Raw genomic sequence first — 7500 nt, 5'->3', positions numbered from 1 at the left:
AGTTGAGTGTTGTGTGAGCAGCATGACCTGATGCATGATGTCAGTCTCTCTGCATCTTAACAGACTCCTGGTTGTTTTTAAACGCTTGAATGTTTGTCGGTGAACTCTCTGATGACAGTTCCTTTGCTTCCGCTCCGGTCTGCAGCCGGTGTGCAGGAGCCGTTTTGCATCCCTGCTACGAAGCGTACAGGTCTGCTTCAGTAGAGGATGGGAAACGGTGCGAGTGAAAGCAAACGACCTGACTGTGTGTGATGTTGTGTGTGTGATGTTTGACCATTTTGTGGCTGTTATGTGTCGAACTGAATGTACCAGCTCTTTCCTCCTGTACTGCAGTGTTTGGGATGATGATAATGATGTGATAGATTGTCTCCACTGTTATAAACTGCTGATGTTGTAGTGAAGCGAGCTCAGGTCAGACAGCCAGCGCCTCTGTGTCTGATGCTAGCGGCTCAAACTGCAGCGAGGAGGTGAAACACAAGATCTGTCGACCGGAGATTAGCTTTTCTTTACAAACTGAAGTCTGAAACGGCTTTTCCTCTGAGGGAGAAACCGCAGCCAGTTGCAGTCCTCAGTTGTTGAGACGATACACACTCCGTCACTCTGTCTGTCTCATGCAGATTTTTGGGTTAAAGCTGTTGTTGCTCATCATGTGGATGGGATGGAGTTGGCTGTTGGTGGATGTGAGGCGCTGTCTGCCATCTTCTTTGAAGTGTGATAATATAGAAATAATAACTTTTCTCTATACTGTGATTCTGGGTACAACAGTGATTCTATATCACCCTCATCATCATCATCACATTATCCATATCCAGGTATTGGGTCAAAGATATTGTGATATTTGAGAGACGACATGCTGACTGTTCACATGATGTCATCCTGCCAGCTTCCAGTTTGTTGTGATCAGCTGTGCAGGACGGTTGGGATCAGTTCAGTCAATCGAGGATGGAGTCAGAGCTTCAGCTTGTCTGCATGTTGGAGCAGAAGCTGAGGTGCGTTCAGGCTCGGCTCGGCGCGTTCAGGCTCGGCTCGGCGCGTTCAGGCTCGGCTCGGCGCGTTCAGGCTCGGCTCGGTGCGTTCAGGCTCGGCTTGGCTCGGTGTGTTCAGGCTCGGCTCGGCTCGGTGCGTTCAGGCTCGGCTCGGTGCGTTCAGGCTCGGCTCGGTGCGTTCAGGCTCGGCTCGGTGCGTTCAGGCTCGGCTCGGTGCGTTCAGGCTCGGCTCGGTGCGTTCAGGCTCGGCTCGGTGCGTTCAGGCTCGGCTCGGTGTGATGAGCCAGCAGGTCTGGAGCAGAGCCAGCTGCAGTAATGGGACTTAACAGATGAGCTGCTGCTAGCTAACAGATCAATACAGATAATGGGACTAGCTGACAGGCTTTACTGCTCTAATTGTTGTTGTTGTTGTTGTTGTTGTTGTTGATGCCTGGTGGAAAGCAGTCTGTCCTAGAAATGACACTCATTAACCTTATGAACAAACCAAATCACATTTAACAAATAAAAAAAATCACATTCAGAAATATCCTAAAAATAATTACACTTAACAATGAAAAAAACAACAACAGAAATCACATTTAACAATGCAGGAAAAATCACATTTACCAACATGAAAACATAAATTTTATCCAAAAAATCAAATGTGTGTTTTGCAGTGAAAGATGCTGCATGAGCTGAACAATACTGACTTACTGTAGGGCAATACTGACAAAACTGTGATTGAGATCGCTTCAATTGACGCAATTTGTTGGCCAATAAGTTGAATTATTTTGGCTGGACAGAAGTCCTGTGTATTACTGACAGGGTCTGGACATGGGTGTGTGTGTGTGTGTGTGTGTGTGTGTGTGTGCGTGTGTGTGTGCTGTGTTATTTAGTTTCAGGGTTTATAAAGTTTGTCAGAGTCTCTGCTGCTTCTGTTGGACGTCGCTAAAGCTGCAGGCGTCTTAATGGCTAAAGCTAAACTTTTATTTATCTGTGTGTGTGTGTGTGTGTGTGTGTGTGTGTGTGTGTGGGCATCAGAGAGGGTAAGTAGGCTTTATTCTGATTGGATGGCCAATGCCATGATTTGATTGGATGATAAAGCAGATGAGGCTGTTTGATTGGATGTTGGAGGAACGTGCCAGCTCAGCAGGGATTATCCTCTTTGGAGCACAGAGGGGGAGATTCCCCCTGGCGCACACACACACACACACACACACACACACACACAGCGGCGGCCTGGCATCAGACTGGCTAACAGCAGCATGCAGACAGAAATCCAGCTCTGTGTTTTCAGCTGCTGAAGCGACAGTTCACCTGGTGATGTCACACATCGACCTCTGGACTCTGATGCCTCTGGTCCGGCGGGTCTCAACCTTTCTGGCTTGTGACCCTTAAAACAACGCGACCCCCAGGTTGAGAACCGCTGCACAGTAGAATAACTTACATTTCCCACCCTGTTCATCACTAAAGTCAGTTAGTGAGTTGAACAGTACTTTGAAAAAGTGGAGATATAGGCTGTGTTAAAGTGAAAATAAAATAATTTTGTTTCCTGAAACAGAGATCAGTTATGGTGATTATTGTGAACAGCCCAGAACTTACCGTTAGCCTCAGTTAGCCTGTTAGCATTTTGTGACCGTCGATCAAAGTCTTCTGACAGGAGAAACAGGAAACTGTCTGTACTGAAACAGAATAAGTGATCAGAGAGTTGGAGACTGAACTGATCTAAACTCTGCTGAGACCAAGCAGAAGTGCGGCAGCCATGTTTGTGAAAAGAGTCAAGAGGAGCAGAAGCCTGCAAGTGGCTAACAGTCTGTCTTCTGTAACTAAGGAAGCAACGGATCGTGTTCAGATCCTCTCTCTACGCAGCAGAAGACTTTAGACCATTTGCGTTGAGTAGAAACTTCCAGGGTAACACTTTACAATAAGGGTACATTAATTAAGGGTTAGTTAATGCTTAATAAGCATTAACTAACCCTTAATTAACAGTTAACTAATGTGTCTGGTAATCATTTACTAATGGTGTTCATGTTAACTAAGGTATTAATTTATACATTTAATAGTCATCTTTATAAACTATTAAATAATGTATAAATTAATACCTTAGTTAACATGAACACCATTAGTAAATTACACAATAGTTAACTGTTAATTAAGGGTTAGTTAGTTAGTAACTAACTATTTACATATACATATACATATATACGCATTTTGTCTCTGGAGCTGTGAAGCTGCAGCTAGCTAGCTAGCGGAGCTTGTTCCGGAACGTTCCAGCTAGCTAAAAGCCTGCTGGGTAATGTAGTTCGGTAACTATTTTTTTTCCATTCATGTAAATAATACTGAATGGATTTTTGTGGAATTAAGCCAAGTGAGATGTGTTGATGCTTCCTACAACATATTTCAAAATAAAAAGCCATAAGCTTTTTAGATTGCTGATATGAAGGAAACTCCACACAAAGAAAACCAGAGGGCTGATGGGAATTACACCGACAGCTTCCTGTTGGTGGAGATCAGGTCTGCAGCTGTAACTCTCCCAGCAGACAGGCTGGTTCCTCTCTCTGACAGACTGGTTTTGCCTGCTGGTTGTTTGCAGTTTGTTCCTCTTTCCAGTTTTGTCTTCATCAATAATTTATAATCGACATGTTCAGCAGTACAGCTCCTTTTATTCCTTCACCTTTCAGATCCTTTGTTATCTTGTGTTGTTTATTATTATAATATATTTGATGTTTTAACTTGTGTTAGCTTTACAGACAGATAAAGGAACAGACACTGAGATGTATTTCTATCTTTGTGTCCTTTATTATGTAATATCTATTGTATTCTAATGTATTTATTATTTATATACATAATCTATAAAACTAAGTACATAAACAGGTAGATGAAGGAACAGTACACCTAGTTCTATCCTTTTATCCTTGTATCATTTTTTATGTAATAATAGTTGTTATTGTAACATATTTATTATTTTTAAAATTTCTACCCTTGAAATCAACAAGAACATAATGTTAAAGGAAAAGTACACCAGGTTGTATCTTTATCTTTGTATTCTTTACTATAAATTATTTATTCAAATATATTTAGTGTTTGTTCATAAAAACATAAAATATGGCCTATATATACAGTATATATATCTATATATATATACAGTATACATATATAGAAATACCAATAGAGGTAAAGAAACAGTGCAAATTATATTAATTTATCTTCATTATTAGAGTTAGGTGAAAGAACAACACACATAGTTTTACTCACTTTTGTACCGTAGATAAATCATATATATATTATTATAATGTATTATATTTAATTCCTCACCTATAAATCCAACAGAAGCACGGCTCGACCTTTAGAAGTGGAAAAATACTCTTCCTGCTATATCTCTATTATCTTTATTTTAATGTAGCCTATTATTTCTCATTATTTATTATACCCATATATTTCTAACCCATCAGTGAACAGGAACTCAGTGTCAGAAAATACAGCGAATGAGTTTTTGTTCCCCTTTCATATCTTATTACGCACACACACACACACACACACACACACACTTCTTGGTTCTGACTCTGCTGCTTCCACAACATGGAGCCTTTTAAAAACAGGAAGTGGTTTTCATTTGTCGTTCAGATTAAAGTGGGCGGGGCCTGGCCGCTCAGATTAGGATCTGGGGCCGGTCTAATTCCTGCAGTGATTAGGCTGAGGGTGCAATTATCTGTCCTGCTCATTACTGCAGCTTCTGGGGCACAGCTGTGTGTGTGTGTGTGTGTGTGTGTGTGTGTGTGTGTGTGTGTGTGTGTGTGTGTGTGTTTTGATGTGTTTTGTGTGTTTTTGTGTGCATGTGTATGTGTTGGCATTTGCATGTTTTGGTGTGTGTGTGCTGTATTTGTTGATGTTCTTGTGTGTGTGTTGCTGATGTGTTTATGCTGATGTGTGTGTGTACTCTTATGTGAGCACGTGTGTGTGTGTATGTGTGTTTGTGAGTGTATTTGTTGGTGTTTGTTTTCATGTGTGTGTTTGTTGGTTTGTGTATACTTATGTGTGTGTGTGTGCATGTGTGTGTGTTAGCTTGTGTGTAAATGTGTGTGTGTCAGTGTATTTGTTGGCGTTTGCATCTGCCTGTGTGTGTGTGTGTGTGTGTGTGTGTGTGTGGGTGAGACATTCTGCATATAGCATACTGTTTCTGTGTCAGTGTTACATTGGCTCAGCAATAACCGCAGTCCACCCACACACTTTCTGTTTCACACACACACGCACACACACACACACTCTGCTGGCCCACTTCTTCTTCTTCTGTATTGGAGGCGGATCACGCCGGCTGTCGGCGCTACGGCGGCTCAGGAGGGACACGCTACCGAACTTCAAAGGGAGCGGGATCTTTTCCGGACAAATCTAATTTTAGCTTCGTTCTCGGTTGCGTCTCCAGAATGTAGGTCAGCGAGTCACGTGACGGGCAGAGGGAGCTGGAAACAGCGGCGGGACGCAGAGAAACCATGATGTCGTCTGTGTTGGGGGGGGGGGGGGGGGGGGGGGGGGTGTTCTGATGGTGTGTACGGCCGGTCTGATGGAAACCATTACAGCATGTTGTGTTCTATTGGGAACCATCAGAGACCAATAGAAACCATTACAGCTCATGATCGATACCATTACACACTATCACTAACCATTAGAAACCCTGATACAGCCCATAATACAAACCATTAGAAACCATCACAAACCATTAGAAACCGATACAGCCCATAATACAAACCATTAGAAACCATCACAAACCATTAGAAACCAATACAGCCCATAATACAAACCATCATAGACCAATATAAACCAATGCAGCCCATAATTGAAAACATCAGAACCATTAAAGATGTATTGGAAACCATTTGAAACCTTTAGAGATGTCATGTTTTTTCTACTGGAAACCATCAGGTTCTGTCTGATGGAACAAAAGATGCTTTTATCCAAAGAGCCTCACAGTGTAAGAAATCTATTTTACTCTGTGGGAATCAAACACCTAATCCTGGCCTTGCTCTAACATGCTGTGGAACTGTGATGATGATGATGATGATGATGATGATGATGATGATGATGAGAGGTGGCACTGAAGGTAATGATGATGATGATGATGAAGGTGATGATGGTTGCAGTGGAGGTGGTGATGAAGATGTCTGTCAGTCAGCTGTTTGTTAGCTGCTGTGTTAGCATGCTAACAGGCGCTAACGCTAACAGACAGGACAGGATATTTCATAACATCGTACCACTTTTTAACATTTCCTGGATAACTTTATTATCCGATTAACATTGTGACATGCTAACAACGACAGTGATGACATAATTTTTTGTGTATTATGTAAACGTTTTGACATTTAATCCATAGTAGCTCCTCTAGTTTAAATGCTAACAGGAACTAACACTAAGTGATGATGGCTTATGTATTTTTGGTTTCATATTTAATCCTTGTGCACTTTTTGTGGCCCATTCAAATCTGTTATTTTAGTTTAATCTCTTTAAACTGAGTCTTAGCAACTGTGCTAAGCTGCTACACTAACAGGCGCTAATGCTAACTGAGAGACAACAGGATACTTTTATAATTTCATAAATCTTTTTGTAGGCTACATTTCCTGGCTAGATCCATATTGTAGCATGCTAACAGTGACAGTGATGACATAATTTTACTATTTAATTGTTTTATATTTAATCCTGAGTCGCTCCTTTATCTTAAATGCTGACACAGTTGGCACAAATGCTAACTGATCTATTATATAACGTGTCATATTTTTTTGCATTTAATTTTGTGTTTTTGTATCCACTTCAAATCCTTCCAAATCTTTCCTGTTATTTAATGATATTTTTAGCATATCATTTTGTTTTTTCACATGTATTTTCCCATGTCGCTCCTCTGGTTTAAATGCTATCAGGTTCAAACATTAATGATGGATATTATATAAAATATTATTTGGAACATTTCATTCCCATTTTGTGCTTTCTATGGCCGATTCAAATCTGTATTTACTATCACATTTGCTGGCATATTTTCATCATGTCATTGAAATATTTTCACATAATACCGAGATTCTCCACGACTTTAAATGCTAATCATCACTAACACTAACTCATAATGAATATGTTATTTAATATGATTTTTTTTTTACGTATATATTTTATCCCCCTTTAGTTTTTGTGGCCAATTCAGATCTATATTGACACATATCATTAATCTCCAGTCAGTCGTAGCCGCTGTGCTAAGCTGGCACGCTAACAGGCGCTAATGCTAACCAACAAAACATAGGCTAGTCCTTATGGAGCTGTTTATGAGCTTAAAGGCTGCTGTTGCTAAGGGAGGCATCCGGAATATGGGGCTGTAGGGTGTGTGTGTGTGTGTGTGTGTGTGTGTGTGTGTGTGTGTGTGTCGGAGGGTTTTGGGGGTGATGATAAGCAGATTGGCTGCTAATCTCCTCTTCCTCCTCCCATCATCATCATTTCATTCTGCCCTTTCGCTCGGTCACAATATGGACGCTCTGGGTGAGGATAGGGGCTGTGTGTGTGT

At 41.1% G+C, this 7500-nt stretch overlaps 1 protein-coding gene across 1 annotated transcript in view; it reads left to right on the top strand.

The window, feature by feature from the left end:
• LOC139913433 (ras-associated and pleckstrin homology domains-containing protein 1) overlaps nucleotides 1–7500 on the top strand; it is a 44163-nt gene that overhangs the window by 13735 nt on the left and 22928 nt on the right. The gene's annotated exons all lie outside the window — the stretch shown is intronic.

Source organism: Centroberyx gerrardi, chromosome 10, assembly GCF_048128805.1.
Source record: "Centroberyx gerrardi isolate f3 chromosome 10, fCenGer3.hap1.cur.20231027, whole genome shotgun sequence".
Taxonomy (NCBI): Eukaryota; Metazoa; Chordata; class Actinopteri; order Beryciformes; family Berycidae; genus Centroberyx; species Centroberyx gerrardi.
The sequence above is the reverse complement of the archived record's forward strand: the minus strand, read 5'-3'. Positions and strand labels throughout refer to the sequence as shown.